Here is a 25,266-nt window from a genome sequence, read left to right as displayed (position 1 = left end):
CCTCCTCTGTAATCCTATTTAATGCACTGATGGGAAACTTTTTCTTAGGATGAGTTCAAGTCTATATTGGAGAAGCCTTTCCTGGCATAATAATGACAGAGTGTGCAATTTCTTGTGACATTTTCATACAGAAAAAGTCCTACTGTGTATATATATATATATATATACAATTCTACCAGATAAATGGGCCTTCATCAGCATAGTGTCTTTCACTTGCTGCACGACCATAAACCAGTTCAGGAAAAGCAGAGCTTCATATGAAGGAAATAACCTAAACTGAGAAATTCTTTTCCAGTGTGAAGAGGGCACAAATAAACTATCTGTGGCAATGCGACTACTGAACTGACTTTTCTGTCCAACAGGTGGAGTTTTATAATCACTGATGTTCAGATTCTCACACTATGCTTCTATTCATTATGAATTAAATTAGTCTGAACCACATATTGATACTGTTTAATATTGATTATTTAATTAATTGCAGATATATGTATGCATAGATGAAAGAATTATTGGCCTTTTCCATCTTTATGTAGTATGCAGGTTGTTAAGACAGCCAAAGCCAGCAGTGTTGTTTCTATCTTTAGTTATATTGCCAAGATATTCAAGAAATGGGATTTTTAAATTATTGTTTTCAACCACTCTAACATTTCCTACAAGGCAGACATCTTGTTTAAGAAGAAATTCGCTGCAAAAATATCAGAACATTTTCTTCTATCAAATATTAATATGCTTTATGTTCTAGTGTTGTGTTGCCTGTTATTTATGTGATGTAAACGACCTTTCAGTCTTTTCTGCACTCTCTGCATCTTTGGTAGAGTTAGTAATATACATGTCAATGATTGTCCACCTTTTAACTACATAAAGACATTTTGTTAACTTCCCCATTGTGATCCCATATTTTTGATAAGCTGTATTCTTATCTGTGTATTTGCTTAACACTCTGCATTCTGCAGAGATTTCATTCCCATTACAACACAGTAATCCTCTTACAGCAACTGTAAAAAAACACCTAAAACCAAATGCAACCACAACAGCCAGAGAGTGATCATGGACCAATCTGGGATGGATGGATAGATAGATGGATGGATGGATGGATGGATGGATGGATGGATGGATGAAGAGCTATGAACTGTCAGCTGTTCACCAGCCTTATCAGAAACTAGATCCATTCCCTTGGTTTTTAGTTCCAAATTCTCATGTTTAATTCATGCTCCTTTATTGTATGCTCTCCTTCTGACCTGATGAATCTTGCATTGCTCTCTGCAGGTGGTGGAGCCAGGAGCACACCTGGAACAGCAGGACTTCAGTCAGTCCCAACAGGTAGAAGAAGAAACTGAAGACTGAACTCACATATGCTGGACGTGCGTGCAACCTGGTTTGTTATTACATAGAGAACAGGTGTGGTAGTACCATTAGCTGTAACCATCCTGCTGATTGTTAGTTTGAAAAGGTTATGCCCTAATTATTCTTTCAAAGATGAGGTGAAAAGACCTGATCTCCAGGATGGACTCCATGTTCTGCATCCCAGAGGCAGGGAGGAAACTTCCTGAAGCCTTGAGTCAAGTACTTGGGCTCTAGGTGAGGATTTTAACCACCTTCCTAGACCTATTTCCTGTTAGTTCCCCATTTTGGGGTGTAGGCCGTAAGGTATGCCTACCTCTCCCTATGTTCTGTATAGGAATTGTAGGTGGCTAATTCTGTGACCTGGATTCCATTCGAGGAGGAGAACCCTAAAATTAAATTGTTGGTTACGCATGCATTTAAATATTTTGTTTAGTCCTGTCCATATTTCTTTAAAAAAAAAAAAAAAAAACACAACAAAAACATAATGGGAGTTTCAGGCATTATCTAATCTTGGCATGTACTCAGGGAATTCACTGAGACAGTTATCTTCTGCTACATTTTGTACAAATACTTTAAACTGGTGTAGAACAAAGAAAACACACTGAGATGGGCTTGATGGAACACATCAGTCAGGTGAGAGAGAGCCTCTAGTTTCCTGATGCTGTCTGTTGAATTAATTCTAAAAATTTATCCAAGCAGCTATTACAAAGCAGTAAAAAAGCTAAAGAAAATAATTAATTGACTTGCATCATCCATTCCTAGCCACATCTTTTTGCAACACAGGTTGAAATATTGCAGCTTTAGCAGTTTTTGGTTGTTTTTTTTTTTTTCCTTTGTGGGTGTTCTCTTAAACCAGGTACATTGAACTGGATGGAAGCCAAATGTAGAAATGTCTGTAAATTATCACATGTCCCAGAGCAGTAATAATTTAGGGGTTTCTCTGACATTCGGAAGAAGAAAATATAACTTGGCTAGAAATTTGTATTTCATAGCAAAGAGGCCAAGAAAATACTGTAAATGCTGCAGGCAAGAAAATTAATAAGTACATACCATGCTATATGCACATTCAAATGCTACAGTTTGGCATGTGGTTACAAGTAGTAAAAAGGAGCTAGAATTAGGTTTTCTTCACTAAATTATAACTGTTTATCAGTATTTATATAATCTCTCAATACTGACTGTCAGAGTTATTTGCATGCTGGGTTCATAATTACTTACTCAATGGAATAACATGTTGATGGCTGAAGGATGTCCAGCATTCTGAAATGGTGATCCATAATATATTTCTTGCTGGGTAAATATGGATTTAGCTGAATGGGTGAAATCAAATCATCCATAGGGCTGCAGCTGTGAGAACTAGGGATGGCTATAGAACAAGAACTACCTTCAGATGTACTTCAGGGTCATCATATTTTTATGTTGGATCTCAGTGAAACCAAGACAGAAGACAGGGGGAAGCACAGTAGTCCAAAAGCAGGGCATGCTCCAAAGGCATTGATCAGCCCCTTTCTTGCTCTAGGCTTGTTTATGGGGACAGGGGCTTGCTGCCTGTGTCTTTTGGGCTACAAGGCAATTAAAAGAGCTGTGCCAGCTTTGTGCTCAGGCTGACCACAAAATTCACCTGATTTGCTGGTTGCTACAGGAAGATGACAAAGGTTCTTTTGGGAAAGACCTAGGCCACGCTTTCAGCCCCACAGTAGGTGTCACAAGCACAGGAAGGACATATGGGGCAACTTAGCAAACCAGTGGAGCCTTGGCACCTTACTCTGTGGGTAAATACACACTCAGGACTAATATGGATATGAGTTTCGCCCAGTATGTCCTGAAAGTCACTTTTATACCAAAGATGTTGGAGGTCTGGACAAAGTGGACAGCTGACGTGTAGATGGGGACATGGGTTTGTGTTCACACTGCACAGAATGGGTTTATCACCATGTGAATCCCTTGAGCACCGGCACACCTCTATCTTTCACCGATATACCCATACAAAAAACATTGGAAAGCTAGACAAATTCAATGGACACTCGTTTTACAACATTATCAGCCACCTTGAAAAAGTTGTTCCAAAGGACACTCAAGATTATATGATTGATCTGAGATTTACGTGTCTCTGGATACACTTTTGGAAATGAAACTGCTATGTGTTAAATGCTGGACCTTGGGCTACAGTGCTGAGCTCAGAGCACTGATTGCCAGATGCAGATGGGAGGACTATGGTCTCCAGAGAGCAGTGTGCTTCCTTCAGGAAATCTGACCATCTCTGTACCAGCAGAAATGAGGAAAGTCATATCTTCTCTTATTCTTTAAACACTCAGGGCTAGAACAAATTTTACACTTATCATTTAAGCTAAGTGCTTTGTAGAAACCACATAAAAAGTGACTCTTATTCCCAAAGGCTAAGATTAAAAAAGAAGAAAAAGATTGATGATGCTGAGTGTCTAATGGTTTACAACTTAAAAGATCTGATTTGGAGAGGCCAGCCACTTGACACTGTTTAGGAAGCATGGCCTTCAAAGGAGTCTGTCCAGAGTAACAAGGGCTGGAAGTGTCCTGGGGGTCACGCATGGCAGCAGAGCAGGGCCTGGCTCTGCTGGAGCATCACTCAGGCAGGGACCAATGGCCCCAGTAGTCTGACATGGGGTCCTGGGCTAGGGCAGGGTGGGGAGAGGCCAGGCAGTAGCAGTATGGCCCCATTAGTACCTTCAGATTTTCAGTTGATATATCCAGAGTCACCAAATCTTCCTGAAAACCTTGATGCCAAAATCTAAGAGATCCAGGTGAACAGCCTGGAAACCATGGGAAGGAGCAGAAAACCACCCAGAGTATAAAAGTCAACAAGCATGAGAGGAAGACAGCATAAAGCACTTGAAGCTCAGTCAGGAAAATATGTACGTAGAGTCTTTGCACTGTTTCAGTGGCAGTTGCTTTGTGAATCAATAACAGTTTCTGGCAAAACCAATCCAGTTTACAACATTTGTACAGATTTATTCATTTCAAAGAATACAGCTAGACATTTTACTACTGCTCTTTCTTTTTCTGTTCCCAGGTTAGTCCCCACAACGTCAATAGAAACCAATGGAAGTAGTCCTGATTTTCAAAGATGTAAACACGGCTGAAATCTGCCCCAGGAACATATATTTCAAAACAGATGATTGACATTGGATATAAAAGCCCCCTAAATAAGTAATGGACTGTTTCAGTGTGCCTGCCTGGTCTGTGTGTGCTGTATCTGCTGCCTGCACAGCAGATGCTGTAAGAACTGCTAGAGGAAAGACAGACAGGAGACAACCAGGCAGAACACAGACAGTGATACTAACAGGGTTTGGGCAGCACCTACTCAGTGGAGCCCGTTAACTGACAAAGGTGCTCCACTGGGAGATAAGCTTATGTCTGGCCAATTTTTTTCTCATTGAACATGGACGTATTTCAGAATTTTTTATGGTGTTCCCATGGAAACTTTCCCTATGTCACACATGTTTTACTTGCTACAGGTCACATCCTATTTCATCTTCAGTCATTATTATTATTAATGTAGACAGCAGTTGCTTTATGACTCCCTTTAAGCTGTATAGTTTGCATACTCCTCAGACCACCCATTCAGATAAAGATTTAATTGTACTAATTGTTAAGATTTAGTCTGTCATTTGTTTCCTGTATATGCAAGGAAAATATCCTCATGGGCTTTCTTTGCCAAAGCAAGCAGACTGTTTCAAGTAAAATGTTCTAAAATAGGAGCTGATGTGGTTTGCATAGGATGTTCTCATTCCAATGTCTATAACATTCTGAAGCCCTAATACAACTAGTGAAGGGGTCATTAATAGTTAGGCCTCTTATAGGGTAGTATTCACAAGACAATTTGCTGTTTAGTGTTTTTAAAACCTGTATTTGGGAAAAAATGGCCAATTGTGCTTTTCTTCATTTTGACTAGTAGCATTCTAGCTGTAAGCATTTTCAGACAGATGCTGGAACATTTCCACTCTAATCTTTTAACAGATATTCCTTCCAGAAATTTTTACCTGTTGGACCCAAGTTACTGTAGCTGAAGATAAAGCATTTTTTTATCTTGACTGAGTAAAGAAACATATATATATATATATATATGTATTTGTGTACATATGTATGCTTTTAAATAGCTGCAGTTCTGCAATTGCTTGGCTAGAAAATAGATTTTTAGCAAAATAGCCCTAAAAGAGGAAAAGTATATGAATGCGTTGATGAAAATCAGTTTAGATCTGGCCAAGTTACAGCTTGCTGAAAATAACACTTTGCGCAAAAGCAATCTTTTTTTAGAACGAACACTTAAAATTGAAAAAATACTGCACAAGTGCACAGCTAATACAATCACATATTTTCCGCAATAACTACTGTTTCTCAAACAACTCAGTGTAACATGCAGCTTTTTGCTGCAGGTCCTTCTAGTTCTTTCTAATAAACAGCATTCTGTATTTCCATATGCCATATGCAGAATAAGTAATAAGATCAAAGGAAACACTATACATTTCTATTTAAGATATAGAAACAGCATGTCAGTGTGTAGCTGTGTGATTCTGAAGAGCTAATGGAGCTGATGGAGGTGTGGTCAGGATTGATACCCAATTTCCTCCTGTTTCTACAGGAGGTTTTATCCTAGCTCATTTATAACTTAAAGAGCATGGAAAATTGTACCTACTCCTGCTGGCAATGAGCTATTTTCAGGTGTCTTTCTGGTTACAATTCCTTATCACCCACAGCAGAGCATGAGAGAACTACAGGCAGGGAATAAGAAGTTGGACAGTGACTCCAGTGATGCAGCTTTCCCTTCAGTGGGCTGGAAAATTGGAAATTAAATAGCAAATTGTCTTGTTCTTTCACTGTGTTACAACAAGAGAAGTCCCGACATACCTCCCTTTTACATGTGCTTTAAAAATATTTTTTTTATCATGTACCCTTATCTTCTTGCTAAAATATGCACTGCTGGTATTTTCAGCCTCCATTCAATGGAGAGAGATGTTGCTCCTTCTGTTCTGAGCTTATATAAGGTACAGTCTCTCTGAAGTAGATCGACTGTGTAGGACAGTGTATGCAGGTGAATGCACCACTGATTAGACTAATGGCTGCCTTCACATCTTATTTGCATTTTTTTCCTCCTGAGTCTTAACATGGTTTTGTTTTCCAGTGCATAGCTGCTTGTGAGTCTGATAGTTTTTGCTGCAATTTGTTCTCTTCACAATGACATGCTGGGCTCTTTTGTGGGGTTGAGAGGAAACAGAGAGTAAGCCTGTGACTGCAGAAACTTTTTAATATCCAGCCACAGAAGAGGGCATCCATATTGACAATGTACTCTTAACTCTAGGTGGCTTTGTTGTCAGTTGTATAACTCTAGTGTTCCCTGAACATATTTTTGAAGCAATGCAGAAGTCATCACAGCAGCAGGAAAAAAAAAATCTTAAGAGAACTTAACTTTGTTGGAATTCGTGCTTTATCAAAATTATCAGAATAATAAGATCAGGATGAAAAACATCTTTCCTCCCAGCACTTCATGGATCTCCTCCTCTGCAATAATGTCAGCATTTTCAATCAATTAGCTGTGAAAGAGCATTTTCATTAAGAGAAAGGATGACTTATCCCATACTCTTTTGAAATTGTAATAAAATAAAAAATAATTTTTAAAAAATATAGTTCAGATAAAAAGCAAGCAATCACACATAACTAATTCAGTAAGTTTTAATCTCCTAAAGCACTGACTGGACAAAACACAAGAGCTTTGCTTAGATCTGAGTCTCTTTCGGACCATGGTAGAAGTAAGATTATGCCTTGTAAATTATTTCTACATCTCCTGAACTGTTCCAAAGAAACACCTAAATATACTGTCTCTATTTTCCTCAGGGTACAATGTCTGCACAATATGAAACTGTCCTCTGTTAGGCTGCACAACCCATCATAAGACAAAGGAACATAAATATTGTCGAAATTAGTCTAGTAGAATAGAGTTTCACAGTTGTGCTACCTTTAAATACTCCTCTTTATTGGTACATAAGCGCAGACACAGATGGAACAAGTTAGCTACAGTGTTACTCCAATTCCCACAGATCCCACAATGTTATAAGGGGGATTCATTAATACAGAAATGTTATCTCAAGTCTCCTGCTTTACTGCTGTCCCTCTGGGGGACACAAATCTATGCCCTGTTCAGGGTCTCTCTTAAATTTATAGTTTTGCAGCTATGGGGGGCGTCAGTTCACAACATGGGTGAGAACAGCATCCAGGCAAGAAGATAGTCAGAAATAAACTGGAATGACCCTAAGAACAATTTAACTTAATGAAAACAGGGAAGCTCATGAGCCATTTAACTTCAATTAACCATAATTAATCAGAACAAATTTTTCCTCATTCTCTAATGTGTTTAAAAATTACATTTTCATTTAAAATTTATTTTAAATGCCACTCCATTTCTCTTAGATGCCGAAAGTCTTTCAGCTCTCTGTATTCACTCCAGATCCACTGTGTCTGTATCCATTGATATATACAATATGTCGGGTTTGGGTTGTAACATCCTCCACTAAATTTCACAAAAACAGTTTGCACAAACTTGCACAGCCCCAGGCCCTCATCATCCATGCATGAATGTCTAAGCTAATTTTAACTCGCAGAGTTTCTAGAATACTCTGCAAACCTCTCGTTGCCATGGAAACCCCAGCACCTCAGCAGGCACGCATTAAACTTCCACAAGGAAAACCACACAGGGAAATAGTGCTTGTTTTCAGGTTAAAGGCGAGGTAGAGTTTAAGAATCTTATGTATCCCTAAACCATCAGCACTCATGCATTTCAGAAAATGACATGGCTTCACCCACAACAGAATACATTAAATGATACCGAGAACTGTTGCACAGAACAGAAGCACACTTTGCTATTGTCAGCCTGGACAGCACAATAACAACTTTGCAGACTTTTCATTAAATGTTAGCAGCCCTTGTATAAAAACCATCTTGTCCACCCTTCTCATGCTGAGGATAGCAACTAAAAATAATTATGCTGGTTTTACTTATCCCTATCAAAAATGGCTTCTCCCGGGGAAACAGGGAGCTGGAATTTTGAAATGATGTCTCAATAATAAACACTTCAATAAACTTTATCATACTAATGTGAACAAAAATCATCAGCTGAAATGAACAATGCCCGTAGAAACGCATTGAAGCACTAGTCAGTACCCGTAACTGCATGCTATTTTTGGAGGATTTTTAGCACGGGCAGGCTAGCAATAAGCAAGAGAGACACACCACAGAAAAGGGAAGAGAGAAGGAATATGAGCGAAATGCTTTTCCGGATGTAGCTTCTCATGGGGCATTGTTAGTACCCACTTTTAGTGCATGTTTATTCTTTTGTACTGATTGTATCAAATGGTTAGGACTGGGGGGGTTTGCCTTTCCTTTATATTGGAAAAGATTTTTTAAAATATTCTAAAACATTATAAGCAGAAAAAAATCAGTTAACCAATGTAAAGGTCACGAAGGATATCCCATATACTTCCACTCCACTGGTTATAGCTAATATTTGAGTTGTTTTGTCTTTTGCCAGCCCTCTGGACTTTGCTGTTGCTGTAGAGGTTAAATCTAGAGTAGAACTGAGGTGTGTCTGACTTCTGTTCCTGGTACTGACATTTTCTAACAGTTTCAGGTGGTTCGTTTAACCCCTCTCTCTTCAGTTTCCACATTTCTATAACAGGAGGTCACATTACTTATTTCCAGAGGGTACTTTTGGTTTAAATTAATTATATAGCACTGTAAGAAGATAAAACAGTGTCTATACTGAGCATTGTCATTATGCATATAAATATAATGGCTCAATTGAAAAATTAAGAAAAATAATGATGTCAAATGAGGAAGCCACATATAATTTATAGTTTGTATGGTTCTGATCTCAGTTTACATTATTTTGTAAGCTAATGTATGAATTTTAATCAGAATAGTTATAAATTTTTAATATGAAATAATGAAAGAAATATCTGTGCTGCAGAGCTCGCTAAGATCCATTAAGAAATAACACAAGAGATAATCCTCTATCAATTTCAGTAGATTATTTCTTCCTGATAAAATACTTCTGTATTGATTTCTTGCCTATTAAACTCCACAGGGTCTTTCCAGAAGGGAAGCTTACCAGCTTTTAAGTAATAGCATTACAACATCGCTTCCACCTTCTCTATCAGTAATAAAATGTAAAAAAACAAGTCATCTGCAAGGGAACATCTGCCGTGGAATACGAAATTGCTCTGTTCCCCTTTATGTTAATGGACAAAGGTAATAAAAAATGGAAAACTAACCCAAAATTTTTAGCAATTTTTGTATACAACCCACTTAATTTTAAAAAGGAGTTCGCTGTTCTGAAAGCATTTGGTATCCTTCATACAGGATTGAGTTTATACAGCTGTTTTTTCAGTCCGCTGGCTGATGGTGACATCAAATACAACAAAAACAGAATACACCATCAATAGCACTTTCAGTCTCTTTCTTATGATTAAAACTATTGTAATTCCACCCTGGACCCCAAAGAGAGATGTAAGGAGAAGTATATGAGATGCTGAGCGTAATATGTGTTCATTTCAAAATCATACTTGAATAAAAGTCCTTATTCAGGTCAGGTGCCCTCTTTACCATAATGTTATGAATTAAATCATCCAGCTGGAAAGACACAACATATACAGTTCATTTTGTTTGGTTGGTTGCTTTGTTTTGTTTTTTAAACAAAAGTGGTGGCTAACATGAATAATCCTGAAATGATAAGAATTACGTTTGATATATTTTATTTGCACCACCCGATGGAAGAGGGTGACTCAGTAAATCTTTCAACAATCCAAGAGCTTAGAAAAGGAATATTGGCTATTATGATCCCAACAGATTCCATCTAAGACCCTGGAGGGATTTTACAAGCAGTAAAAAAACACAACAGCAAAATAAAATGTCAGGGATATGCATTTTCATGCAGATGGGAAAAAAAAAATGAGGGAAATTACTGTAGCAAATATCAGACAATGAATCGATAGTAAAACCCATACAGAAGCCCAGAGTCCCAACAGCTGTAATTAAGAGAACAGTAATTTCATAGCCATGTAGTTTGTGAAGAGGCTGGCATCTTGAATAATGCTCTGAAGATGCGAGTTACTTTCTTCTTAAAACAAGATGTTAGAACTCCTTCCTGTCTTCTGTGCTGAAGGTACTAACTTCCTGAATAATTTGAAAGACTGTTAAAGTCAGAAAAATACATTGAAGAACATGTCAGGAGATATCCTAGTAGCTGGCAGACATGAAACTATTTTTAAGGGGTGTAAACCTTTAAGGTGAAGGAGAATAAATTTTTTGTCCCACAAATGTTTGTTTGATCCAGTAGGATGAGGCTGAAAGAGGAAATGCTTACAGTATTTGCTCTATGAAGGCTATTTTATTAACTTTCCTAGTCCTTTTCTTAAAGGTTTCTCATTTTTTTATCTGTTGGTCTTGGGATATTTTTTCAGTTAAATCACTTTGGTAGAGGTGGGGCCGGAGAGAAGGAAGATGTCAATGGAAATCATGTTATCATGCTGTATTGACTGTTGCTGCTGTATTGGGCACTTTTGCTGAACTGAAGCCAAAGTGAATCCATTTGGAGGATATGATCTTTATCTTTTGACAAGTAGCTATGCTGCTGCCAATACCAATTTGAATGTTAGCGTACAGTTTTGTGCTTAATGTTTTTAGCTATATGCTCAGCTACTTAAATTCAGATATTTTTTTCACTCTGTGCATAGACTTTTTTGAACCCCCAAGCATTGGAGCAATTCTCTGGTTCAGAAACAGTCATGTGCCAGATAGTATCGTTTAAAAACTGGAAACACAGTATACATGTCACAGGGCATCCAAACAACCTCAGCATTTCAGCCTGCAGCACTTGTGAAGCTCATCCCAAGCAAAAGTGGCGAAGTCAGGGTGACTGTGCCAGGGCAGGACAGGTACAAAGGAGGGCCAGGCTGCACAGTCAGACCATGCCAGAGGAGGGGAGCAGCATCTCACACGAACACCAAAGGCAGCAACTTCCACTCAGCCCTTCACTTCTGCACTAGTAGAGAAAACTCTCTCTTCTTGCTTTTGCCACAGGAGCTCTTGTAGGCGCTTAGCACCCTTGTGATGAGGAGCCATCTCACCAGACTTTACATTCAGTTTAGGCTAGAAATGTTTTTCTCTGCCTTCCTCTCTGCTAAGTGATTGTTCCCACAAACATCCTCATCCTTTGTCATTCATCTTTTGTCCCTTCCTTCATGCTTCTTTCGTTTTATCCTCCTTTTCAGCAACTCATAATTCCTATAGCCTGTGTACCTGTTAAGTAGAGAGGAGAAACTGCGGGATGCTAAGCATAGTTTACTGTTACTACAGTAACTATTTATACATTCACTGGTGTTTCTCACATGTCAGAAGCAAGTAAAGGATCAGTGAGTTATGTCCTCAGAAACCACATGGTTTTAGATTAGCTTTAATCACAAGAATTTGTTTACATGGCATTGTATTATACTTCAAACCTCAATCTAAAGTATTTTCAGCAGCTCTGATGTGTCACAGTCTCACTTGATCATAGATACTTACAGAGGCGCATCCCTTAATCCACTTTCTAACTCCTATACTATTTTTCTCTACCCCTTCCTCATAGTCTTACTGCATTGCCTGTGCCTGCCTGATTCTCCTCTTTCTTCTGTCGTAGATTTTGTCCTTCCTCCAGTCCCAGTACTGAACTTGACCTGATAGTGCCATGGGAACAACTGGGTCTAGGCAGGAGCGGCCAGTCCCACCCAGTCAGCACTTCCAGCTCTGGGGCATGAGCTGTCTGACACATGGGCTTGTATTGCAAAAAATGGCACAGTCAAGGGCTAGAGAAATTCAGCTGTGTGTGAGCAGACACAAAGAGCAGCCTCCCACGTGACCCCAGACATGACATTTGAAATTTCTGGATTTCACTGTTTCCATTTTCACTTACACTGACCGCTCACTATGAAGCTTTCCAGCCACTTCCTTCACATTTTCTTCAACTCCACCTCAGTTCAGCTGTCCTCTTTAAAAAAAAAATCAGCCCCAGGAACAAAAACATCCGTTTACTTCTTAGAGAAGGAACTGAAAATCATTGAAGTAGTAGCATATTTCACACAGCCAAACTATTTTGATGCTTTTCTTCTTATTTCAGCATCTGTGAAACTCAAGGAGAAAGGATTATCCATCAATACCAACAAAAGAAATAAAACAATAAGAATGGGCAAGAGCATTCCTTATGTGAACATATGACCATCAGAGACTTTAGTGCAAGGAGTTCTAATAAAAAAAAATCTGAATCTGTCCACTTGCTCTAGGGCTAAGCTCAGTTTTGCAACACAGGTCCTTTTCTGTCTGTGGCGTGCTGCTTCCTACGCAACACAACAGCCGTGCTCCTGTTGGGTTTCACATTGCTCAATGGGTACAGATTTGCATAAAAGGAAGGAAAAAAACCCAAAAGCACAGTGACCGTGTGGTGTGGAATATACGGGATAGCTAGAGATGGGCATTTTAAGGGAAATCATAATGCAAAAGCCAGCTGCTGCGTGGTGCAGGTGGCAAAGGCCAAGTCAGAGTTCAAGTTGCCTTTGCGGCAGTTGTCACACAATACTTGCAGCTTTGCTTTCTATTCCGAATTCTCAGGTTATCACTGATGTCTTTGAAAATGTGCTTGCTCAGCCCAGCTGATGAATGTTTTTAAAACTGGGGGGGTAGGGGGAGGGAAGGGGGAATGGACACAACTACAAAAAACCCACACAATTATTTGTTTGCAAGACAAGACATGTTTTGAAAGTCTGCATTCAGTAAATGAAGTACCATAGTCTGTTTTGTCATCATCTGGTTTTGTGGTTAGAAAGTAAGTTTTGGTAACTAAAGCAGAAGTGTTACAAAACAGCCCCATTAAGCAATCATGTATTCATATGACTGTACAGAGACTAATTCCTGTTTATATTTAGTTAAGTACATATGGTGAAAGAGTACCATTAGCTTAAGTTTCCATGTTTTTCTTGCTCTATTAATGTTGTAGCTTCAACCCATGAGAAAAATAGGGCACTACTTCTACCATGTCAAGAAAACATGGCAAATAAGTAGTTCATACAGTGCTTGCTGGCTGTTTTACTGAATAATATAATGCCCAGGTCTGGTACCGAGGCAGAGATAACAGCCTGTATTAGCCTATCCCAGCTGCCTGGCTGACAGTGTACACAGCCCTTACCCTCTGGCTTGGGATATTCCAACGTGCTGGTGTTCCTCATACAGACAGGACCAGCACAGTCAGTTCCCATCCCTTCCCTCGCACACACAGCCCCGGTATAAAGGTGATTTTAGGGATAATATAGGTAAGTGCTACACCTCAAGGTGCTGGTTTCCAGGTTGTCCTGATCAAGGACTTCATTTTGGAACGTCATTACTCCCTTCTAGCTATAGCTGAGTTTCCCTATGAAAATGAGCTTTACAATGAGAAAATAAGGATTGGGTGAGATGAGGGAAGGTATGGTGAATGATGAGATCTCATTCAGACATGGAGCTGACCCATGAGCATCCAGGTGATGCGGCTGGAGTTATAAGCCTAGAAATGTTCCTGAATTTCCCAAGACGTAACCCTGACCCGTTGTGAGGATTTAAATTTATCCCAGGGCTGGGGCCAGACTGGACGGATCCTGTTCTCAGTTAGTGCTGTGACAGTCCTTTGGGTGAAATCCTGACTTTACTAAAACCTGCTGAACTCCTCCAAGTCCTCAGCAGGACTAGAATTTTAGCATTGATTTTATGTTGGGGTTTTTTGTGTGTTTTTTTTTCTTTTTTTTTTCTCTAAATACATATATATGTGTATAAAAGAAAGAAATCAGAGATGTTGCTGTTCTATGTCTGTTGATCCACTGAACACAGTTCATAGATCTGCTGTCACTCTACTCAAATCAAGAACTGAGGCCAAATATCCCTTCTTAATTAAACCGACTGCCGTGATTTTCAAAGAAGAATCACAATGCCCTTTTTTCATAATAAATTAACATTTTTTTAAAATATAGTTGATAATCAGAACTTTTTCTTTAGCGCTATTTACAGTTAGTAGTGGTAATATTTGTGTTTCGGTTGGGGAGAAGAACCATCACAGCAGTAATCTGGAAATACGATATGAAAACTACACTTGCTATGATAACTGTACCAGCAATCTTTTGCTTCAAGTGCATGTAAAACTCTGTTTGGAGAAGGATCTCACCATCTGTAAGTTATATATATTCTCTAATTATGTTTAGTACCAGACTCCTAAGTGTTCATCTGAGTTCTCAACCCCCTTTTTTTTCCCTACCTCTCTCAAAATGCTTTTTATTTTACCTGAATATGAAGGTGAATACATTAGCATTTTCACAGATGTCAACAGTAAAAAATATTTGTTATTTCTCATTTTTCTCTTTGCTTTAAAGATACTGTCATGTCTCTTAGTAACAACATCTAAGCTCAGTGTGTAACCTGAGGTCATAACCAGAGTATGCTGGATATCCTGATTTTTATAGTTTTCTGAAAACTATTCATCAAACCTTAGGATGACCTATTGGTATTGCTGTTATGTTGTATTCTTTCTATGTCACCATAACCATAGTTCTGCTATAAAAACTCATCTTTTGCATTAAGTACAAAAATTTTTAAAAGGCACGATTAGCATGGGTGGGTTTTATTAATAGATTCAAGTCTCCTTTTTGCACAGTGCAATATTCATTCATACATACAAGATTTGTCCTAAAGATCACTGTTGCTAGATTCTTCTTTTAAATCCTGCAAATCAGTTATTCTATAAAGTTTCCTTTATCATACTGATATTCTACGTACACAACGCACAGCACTGATGTTTTCCTCCTCTCCTTTATGGTGGGCTATCACATCATGCTGTAGATATACCATAGTCGTCATCTGCCAGAGCTGTGTTCCCCTTATATTTGGAAGAAAGTTTCTCCCCATTTTTAGAACTGATATTTGGTTGACACTACAGATTCTATACAATATCTTTCAGAAATGTTAAGGAAATTCAATGACCAATCATGGAAAACTCATGCCAAACACTGCTATCAGTTACTCTTTTTCTATAAACTTATCCTTTTATCTGTCAGCACATCGCACATCCTGAGAATTCACTACAAAGAAGAAGCCACTGTTGACTGGCACTTGAACTTTGGAGTCTATGCGAAGCATGAAGGGACATGTTTGCTTTTGCACTGAGAGGGATCCTTATGTAAATCACAAAGTAAACAGGGAAAAACTGAAAAATGGGTGATTTATTGGAAGAGACCTGGAGTGATTTTCCACTATTACCAGTTTCGCTCTCTGTGAAGCTGGCATTTATAATCCTGTTGTTGGCATTTATCTCATACTGTTAAGGGTTCTGAAAGTTCTTGTTGTCATGTGTGCTCATATTCCGCAATATGCTTTGGATGGATGATTCCCACATGCCTAATCCATTCTTCTCGCTCAAAGAAAGGGCAGGATTACCTGCTTGAGCCAGAAAGGGTACACAGCACAAAGATGTTGGAAAACAAGTGATTATGGAGTGGGTGATCCTGTTAGTGTTGTAATGAATTCAACATTACTGTTTTTACCTAAGCCAAGAGGTTAAGATTGTTTTCTGTAAGCTGAGATGAGAAAATTCACAGCCTACACTTATGTTCCAAAAATGGGGACTTTTTTCCAAGTGTTCTTTTTAAGTATATAAGTGCTAAGTTTATCCATAATAACCAGAGATTGGTTAACGTCAATATAAATGCTGAGACAGAGGGTCTTGGAGCTAGATTTATTGAAATCGTTGCCCCAGTTGTTAAAGAATTCATAGCTGACATGTTTAGCATGCCTTTTGCAGTGGTAAATTATCATTTTGCTTGACAGTGTATTGAAATTATTCTACTACATAGAGAAGCCTGTCTTCTCATTTGAATAATTATTGACCTACTTCTTTCTTCTTCTTCTTCTTCTTTTTTTTAAGTGAACCTGATGGCAAAAACTGCACACTGTCAGTAACACAGGGTTATCTTTCTGCATAAAATGACTGAATGTGTTTTGATCAAGCAGAAATTAACAAGAGTTCAGAGGTGAGTGACAAAAATAATTAAACTCAAGGAAAGATTTCCATATGAATAAGATTTGAAAAGTTTAAGTTCAAAAGGAAATTAATAAGAAGAAATGTGAAGAAGTAGACTGTTAATGATAGGATAAGTGCCAACTGCGAGCTGTGGGGATCCTCCCACCTTCCATCCATTTAAGCATCTTTGTGGGAAACCAGATCTCTGCTGCGTCAGTCCAGAATTCCTCTAAGTCTGCTTTAAGTTAAAATGCATACACATGCACAAAATCTGAAATCACTTTGTTACCCCCTTCTTAAACATTTCCCATCCCTATACTGTCAGCATTTATAGTTTTCCCATGGTCTTCATACCTCCTCTGTGCCTATCAGGATGCCATACCACATCACACCATGCACATATGTGTACACACGAATAGGTGTGCCTGCACAAATGTGCAGGAAGCAACAAATACAATCAGGGCAGCTGTGTTGATAGAAATTACAGATTTGTGTGGGTGAAGGTAGACGTATTGTGTTTTATAAACCTAGAACAACAGGAAACAATGGCTCATTAAAGCCATACGTAAGAAACAGGCGACTCATTTATTAAGTCATGATGGATTCATGTGCCAAAGCCTCCATATCAAGATTCAGAGCAATTACAGTTGAGTCATGCAGACAAGGAGCTGGGGTAGGCATTGCCAAGACATGATACAGCAGCAATCACCTGGGGTGGGGAGAAGGGAGGGGCTGCTTCAAATCTTGGGCAGGGCCAGGGCCATATGATGAGATCAAAGTTTCAGTGTTTGTTTTAAAGGAAAACGTTTCTCATTCTGCCTGGATATGAAGAAAACCTGAAAAATATAACAGGCTACCTATTACTTAGTGTACAGCCTAAAACATCAGTTTGGTTAGAAGTAAACTGTCCTGCTGTGCCTCCAAAACCTGTTGCCAGCAAAAGGAGGAGCACATGCTGTGGGGGCGAGGAGGAGCAGAAGTGAGAAGAAGGTTAGACAGCAAACTTATGTGCAAAGCTTGGCCTCCCTTTGGCTCCAGAGGGGCCCTATCCATCCTGGGTGTGATTGTCTTCGTGAAAAAAAACCTATCTGCTCATATTTTCTTGCTCCCCTTTGCATGGTGACTTCATGAAACTACGAGAAGATGACCTATGCATGAAGTACAAGAGGACTATGAGTCACAGTCAAGCTGTACAAGTTCATTCAGTGAAGTGTTCCAATCTTTAACAGACCAGCTATTAATTGAATTCACTGCCTTGGTTGAAGATTCCTCCACTGTTTTGCACAACACACAAATAAAGCACATAATTAACTAAGCTAACTACTAGAAACACAGCCATGTGTCTTTAGACTTGCCCTGACACAGCAAGGTAAAAAATAAAGGGCACTTTGGGGAGTGGTGGCTCTTGGGAGAGTCCATAGAATCATAGAATAGTTTGGGTTGGAAGGGACCTTTACAGTTCATCTAGTCCAAACCCTCCTGCAATGAGCAGGGACATCTTCAACTAGGTCAGGTTGCTCAGAGTTCAGTGTCAAAGTGTTCTGTCAGCGCTGAGTAATGAATGAAGTGTTTCCCGGTGTCTATTCGCTGTGCCACCGAGGTGCAATGCTGATGTACTTGCAAGGGAGAGAGGTCTCAGTCTCAAATTGCAGTGTGTTGCAATTCTCCCCTGGCCTGTTTCATCTTCTGTAGTGTCCCTGTGTGCCAGGACAGAGGCTGGCACTGCAGACTGCGTTTTCATGGGTCATCACCCCCTGTTCTTTTCTCTAGCAGAGTGTGACAGTCTTGTTGGCTATTTAAACCAGTACAGATAGACAGCCAGGTTTCTCCAACATGAGTTTATTGTGGCAGCTCCCCATCTCCTTATTTAAAATGTACAGAAATTTATAGAAATACATACACTTTCACACAATCATTTAAATAAAAAATCATAATACCCACCCAATATATAATATATTGGAAGTTTAATAAGATTTTTGTCTTGTTAGTATCTAAGTGATTAAATGTATCTTCGAGAAATAAGTTGCCATTATTACTTTGAGAGAAAAAATGAATTCTTTCAGTCCCTAGCTAAAATGAAAGCGATATTGTTATTTCCTAAGTAACTCTGACTCTACGTTCTTTCCTTAGGAAGTATGAAATTGCGATTTTTGAGAATCTGGAAATGAAAAATTACAAAAGAAAACAAAGCATTGAGAAATGTTTATGATTATCTTTTCTTTAGTTAACACAAAATACAAAAATAACATTTCTAACTTAATATATGCAGTGTGTATGATTCTGTGCATGTTGCCTTTTGGGATGTATATGAATATAGGTATAATGACCATTGATGGAAAAATTGCAGAGATATCTTTTTGTACTTGACCTAGAATAAAGTTCACATACTGGGATAAATGTGAGGTAAATGGGACGTTTCATGAGAGCAAAAATTACCTAAAAAAAGAGCTAAAAATATATAGTACAGAGTAATAAAGCAACAGGCCAAATTGGAATAGCTGTTGTCCTTTGAGGCTGTTCCCTTGAGCTGCAGATTGGATAGATCATGTCAGTCTTCTTGTTGAACTTTAGGAACTACCATGACTGAAATCAAACAATTTATTAAATGTTTAAGTTATCTGTGATATTGATAAGTGAGAGAAATCACAAGGGTCAACATTTCAGTAAACCTCCTTCATTTAAACTACATTCAGAGGAGTCAGTTTTCATATTTTCAAAGTAGAAAAGCTGTTTCAAATAAATCCAAATCACATTGCTCATGGAAATCTTTCATCTCACTAAATTAATGAAGAGTTTCTGACTTTTAAGTAGCTATTCAAGAATGCATTATCTTATTTTCATAATTGTTTTCCTCTTAAAAGAGTGGGTTACATGTGAGACATTTATTTTTGAGTTGCATAAACCAATGTATGACAGCTGTCCAAATAAACTTCTCTATTAATATAAATATTCTAACATAAATATCTCCTCTTCTTAGTAGCCAAGGTAGCACCTTGCTATACTGTACATAATATGCATTCAGACAATAAGGGTACCAAAAATTACTATTATACCTGACATGTGCCCAAATATACAACATTTGCATCTGTAATTTGAAAAGAGAGATATTGTCTCAAACATTTAAACAAACAAGGTTGTAATCCAAGAAAGAGAACACAAATTATACAGAGGTAACAAAATACCATGGTAGGTATTCTGGATGGTCAAGGCTTGTTTTGAGGTGAAAGCATTCAAAATGTTGCCAGTAAAAAATGTTTCCAGTAAGAAAAACTTCAGCAACTTTTGAATATATTTATATGGAAAACTGGTGCCATGAAAGAAGGTATCGTGACCCTGAGGGCACTAATGGGCCAGACTATCATAGAATCATAGAATGGTTTTGGTTGGAAGGCACCTTCAAAGCTCATCCAGTCCAACCCCCCTGCCATGAGCAGGGACATCTTCAACTAGATCAGGTTGCTCAGAGACCAATCCAGCCTGGTCTTGAATGTCTCCAGGGATGGGGCATCTACCACCTCTCTGGGCAACCTGGGCCAGTGTTTCAACACCTTCATTGTAAAAAATTTCTTCTTCATGTCTAGTCTGAATATCCCCTCTTTTAGTTTTAGTCCCTGCCCACCCTCCTGCTGCTCCCCCCACCTGGCTCAGGACCCCATGTCAGCCCCCCAGAACCATCAGCCTCCTCCCCAGCGATGCTGCAGCAGCAGGGCTGGTCTCCAGCTCCACACTGTCCTGTCCTGCCCGGCCATCAGCCCCACCAAGCTGGGTCCACCCATAGGCCCACATCCCGGCCTGTCCTCATCCCATCCCCATGGAGGTGCCCAGTGCCTGGGGATGCCCCTTTGCCCCTAGTTCCCTGCTCCTGGCCGGGACAGTGGGACAGGCCCCGGCTGCCTGATCCTGCCCTGACAGACTCTGGGGAGCCCCCATTGCTCCCAGGCCCCAGGCAGCTGCCCTGGGTGCCCTGGCAGGATGGCCAATTTACAGAGCTGCTTTTGGTTCTGCAAAAGCATATCTACATTCCTCAGCCAAATTTCTTTGCAGTGTTTTTTTTTAATTCACGTATTTCTGTTTAAAACATAAATATTTTAGAAAGCCTGCTTTACTGAGATAAAGAGCATATGCATGTCAAAGCTTGAAAGGCAGAGATAACCCATTCTTGACCTCAATCAGAGTAGCACTGGTTGTCAGATTTAATGGACTACTTCTTGACCAAATAGCTTTTTAAACATATTTTTAACTTCTAGCTGAAGACTTCCAGTAAGTATGTCATACAAATCACACTGTCCAAGGCTCACCTAGATTTTCTAACACAGATCAGAGAGAATGATAAGGAAAGCTGAAGCAAGTAAAAACTATAAAATATAACCTGTAGACGAGCACAGAATCATGAGGCAATTTACACCGGCAGGGATCTCTGGAGGTCTTTGAGTCAAATGTCCTGCTCAAAGCAGGGGGCACTCATAAATTGGATTGGGTTGCTCAGGGTTTTGTCCAGTCAAGTTCTGAATTTCACCAAGTACAGGGATCCCGCAGCCACTTGGGATGCTTGTTCCAGCATCCACGCATGCTCATGGCAATGGTTGTTCCCTCAGACCTAGATGGAATTTCCATTGCGTCAACTTGTATAGGTTGTCTTTCTCCTTTCAGTGTGCACCTCTGAGGACAGTCTAGCTCTGTTTTCTCTATAACTTCCTCCACCCATTAGATACATGAAGCTAGCAATAAAATCCTCCCTGAGTCTCCCCTCCTCTGGGCTAAACAAGTGCAGCTCCCTCAGTCTCTCCTTGGACCTTACGGTCTCCAGCCCCCTGATCATCTTAATGTCTCCCAGTGGATTCACTCATGTATGTCAATAACAGCCTCATAATAAAGAGTGCAAACCAAGCCACAGTACCCCAGATGCAGCCTCAGAAGCACCGAAGGGAGGGATCTGCTCCCACAGCCTGCTGTCTGTGCTCCAGCCAATGCAGCACAGTGTGCGGTTGACCTTTATCACATGTATGAACTTCTGACTCCTGTTCAACTTCTTGTCTGTAGGGTTCTCTTCTGCAAATCTGCTTTCTACCGAGTCAGTGCACAGTCTGCATGGTTGGATATATTTTCCCATCCAAGATGCATGACTTTGCATTTGTCTTTGGTGAACATCATGAGATTTCTGTTTGTGAAGATTTCTCCAGCCTGTCAATGTCCCTCTCAAAGACAGCCCTGTCCTCCAGCCTACTGACTGTTCCTCACAGCTTGGTTTTATCTGCAAACTTGCTGAGAGTGTGTTCCACCCTATCATCCATGTCATCAATGAACATGTTAAACAGTTTTGATCCCCATATCAGCCCTTGGGGAACATAGTTCATAACTGGACACCAATTGTATTACAAACCCCTGGAGCCCAGTTTTTCACCCATTTTGGAATCTACCTATCTGGAACAAACCTCCTCAATTTGACTATTAAGATGCTATAGGATAATGTACCAGAAATCTTGCTAAAGCCAAGGTCAATGTCATCTGCTGCTCTCCCTTTGTCCGCAGGGCCAGTCATTTCATCACAGAAGACAGTCATGCTGATCAGGCATGATTTTTTGTTGGTAAATCCATGTTGGCCATTCCCAAACCCATTCTTGGCCTTCCTGCACTTGGAAATGGCTTCCAAGATAATTTTCTGCATAACTGTCCCAGGAACTGACTTGGAGCCAACTGTCCTGTAGGTGTCCTGTAGATAGACTGTCCTTCATGTACTTATGAAGATGCATTTTTCTGGTCACTAGGGACCTCCTGTGACTATCATGGGCTTTCTAAGGTGGTAAAGCCTGGTTTCACAATATTGGCCAATTCTCCCAGCATGCTGACTGGACCTATGGATTTCTTCATGTCCAGTGTGCTTAAGTGGCTCATAGTTTGATCCTCTTTTACTATGGGCAGTACTTCTTTCCGTCAAACTCAAACAAGTCAGCACAGAGACCTGGAAATGCCTGAGGAAATACCTACTCAGTAAAAACTGAGACAAAGGTGATACTTCTTTGTCTTTTTCATGTTCTTATTCCACCACCCCATTCAGCAGCTTGCCACATTTTTGCTGATCTTCATTTTGCTGATGGGGTGCCTATAGAAGGCCTTTTTAGCTTTTACATTTCGCACCAGCTTCAAATCCAGCTGAGCTTTGACTTTTCCCTGCGTGCCTGGGCAATGCCTCTGCACTCCTCCCAGGTAACCCGGCCCCACTTCCACCTTCTGTACACTCTTCCTTGTATTTATGCCCAGTGACGTGCTCTCCTTTCAACCACACTGGCTCCCAGTCATGCCTGCCGGATTACCTGCTTTAACATGTTTACATTTTTCAGAAACAAACAAACAAACAAACTTTTCATATTCTCCAAGCATCTTGGTTGTAAAATGTGTAGGTATTATCAATAGCTATTTTGAATAGATTTGAAGTGCACGAGTAAAAAATATATCTCCTTTGACATCTAGATTCATCAGCAAAAAATAATTTTTTAAAAAATGAAAATACCTATCTGATTTCTTTCTTCTTCCTAGATTTCTTATACTTATTTCTTACAACCAAGTCCCCAAGATTCTTTCCTGCTTCCCTTCTGGACAGATGTATGGATAAAGTAACATGCCATCAGCCTGTGTATTTATTGTGTGAGCGAAAGAACATGCTAAGTCATCCAATGAGTAACACTCCTGTTCAGTAGTCATCTTAACTATTTTATTGCTTATTAGAAATTCAAATTGCTTCATTGTTTTATCTTTATTGGTCATCTATTTATTTTTATTCTAATATATCTTTTATTCTGATACATCTTGCATTCTAATACACTTAATGCCTCTTAATATATCTAATACATTCTAATACCTCTTAGTACAGATATAGGAGTTGTGCTCATAAAAACTATTGAATCACAGATTAGTAGAATCATGAACATTTTCATGCTTCATTAAAACCACTGTAACTCATACACAAATTACTCCTCTCATTTACTACTTTAATTGCCATGTAAAAAAAAAAAAAAAAAAAAAAAAAAGGAAATTGCGAAGAATTTACTTAAAAACCTTGAAAAAATCCTCAGAAATCAAATCATATAAATCATGAGATAACACATAATTATCTTCCAGATCTGTTATTATCTGCGTTTATGGCATGAAGGTTATTTACCCTGTGAACTGTAAAACTCCTTAACCATGTGTTTGGTCTTCCATTATCTCCTCACATCTCAGAGACTGAGCAGACTGAGCAGGAGGAGGATGTGTCACTGTGCAAGCTATGCAGGTAGTATTCAGGTAAGGACCGCAACTGCGAGGATTAATTGTTAATATGTGACTCAATGCCTCTGGTTTGAAGTACTCCACCTTTGAGGTGAGACAATGACAAAGAAATCCTCTCTCCCATCTGTGTGCCCATGGCATGTAGCTTCATAATTATGGTCAGACTTTCATTCTGCTTTTTAGTTCTGCTGTGTCACATTGGACCCTAATCCTGACAGTCCCGGGGGATTAAAGGGAGTTATTTAGCCTAACCACCCTGTTCCCAAGACTGATACCAATATATTAATGTGTCATGCATAATTTCTTTAAAAGGTACTTATGATATGTGGGTTGCAAAATGTTACAAAACCCGGATGCTTGCATAAGGTAAGCTTGTAGCTGCAGGTCAACCCAATGAGTTAGTTAGAAGACATGGGGATGAAAGTCAGACTTCTGCATCTCCTTTACTTAAATCAGGGGAGAGTCATTGCCAGTCAGCCTAAAGATGCCTCATTTGGATTCCCATTGCAGGTCTTGAGGCATTAATGTAAACTGCCTTGTAAATGAATATTAGTAGATCCAGTCTTTCACCCCTGGATGTGCTTTGGTAAAGACCAAAGATGAGTAAAACACAGAGACAGAAAGGGCTTATCATCAGATGTATTAGTGGTTGAGTTGTTGAAATGAAAAATTAATAAATTAATAAATGAATGTGTTTGTGAGCTGTAATGGTTATCTCAGACCCACCAATAAGGACAACATTTTTCATACCCAGTCTTAAGAAATCTATGAAGAAATTATTTCTGGAGTGTTAGCTATGGTCTTGTTATGTATTTGTATTTATGATTATGGCTTAATCACTCTGAAAAGTATTCACATATTTTCCAGATCATACAACAGAAAGTCACCTGTATAGGGATACGCACTGATAAGAAACCAGAAAAAATTACTGCAACCACCAAAAGTGTAGGCTATGTTCACCCACATCTTTCTCTACTTGCTCACAGTGATGCATCCCAGATCTCATCACCCACTATGCACACAGCTGGGGTACATCAGCCTGAGCTGTGGATTCTCCTGGAGGAGTCAGGGACCTGAAGGTTCGATGTTGCAACTGTTTTCCAGAAATCACGATCCTAAACAGTGCCAAAGTGCCTGTATTGCTTTTGGGAGCAGAGGCTAGGTCTCTATTCATATGAAACCCCGAAGGGAATATGCATACAAAGATGCTTCAGCAGGGAGCTGGATTTCTTGAAGATGCATGAGGTAGAAGTAAGGTGGATTTCTAGCCAGTCTCCTTCTTGTAGGATTAATATGCTATTTCTTCTTTCAAGTATTGAAGCAGGAGAAATTCTTGGCAGCAGAGAAAATTACTAAACTCTCAGGCCTTTTGTCAGTAAATTCACAGGGTCTGATCTGCAGAGCTTATGCTGGTGCAGTTCATTGCAGGTTGACAATGGGACATTGGCACCTTGCTTGTGTCGCCTGAGAAGGAGCAGGTGCAGATGGGGACCAGCTGCCAGGGTGGCACAAGGAGCCCAAATGCCTGGAGCCTCAGCCTCCTCCAGCACATGCTGGGTGTT

The 25,266-nt window shown here is 39.5% G+C and overlaps 1 long non-coding RNA gene across 1 annotated transcript; it reads left to right on the top strand.

Annotated features, from left to right (window-relative positions):
- Window positions 1–1,272: 1,272 nt before the first annotated feature.
- Window positions 1,273–24,733, top strand: LOC139827756 (uncharacterized). Its single transcript, XR_011738681.1, has 4 exons — window positions 1,273–1,361; window positions 16,343–16,448; window positions 23,657–23,719; window positions 24,691–24,733. It is a non-coding gene; the product is annotated as an uncharacterized lncRNA (long non-coding RNA).
- The last annotated feature ends 533 nt before the right edge of the window (window positions 24,734–25,266 follow it).

Source organism: Patagioenas fasciata, chromosome 3 (genome assembly GCF_037038585.1).
Source record: "Patagioenas fasciata isolate bPatFas1 chromosome 3, bPatFas1.hap1, whole genome shotgun sequence".
Lineage (NCBI taxonomy): Eukaryota > Metazoa > Chordata > Aves > Columbiformes > Columbidae > Patagioenas > Patagioenas fasciata.
This window is presented reverse-complemented; position numbering and strand designations above follow the sequence as displayed.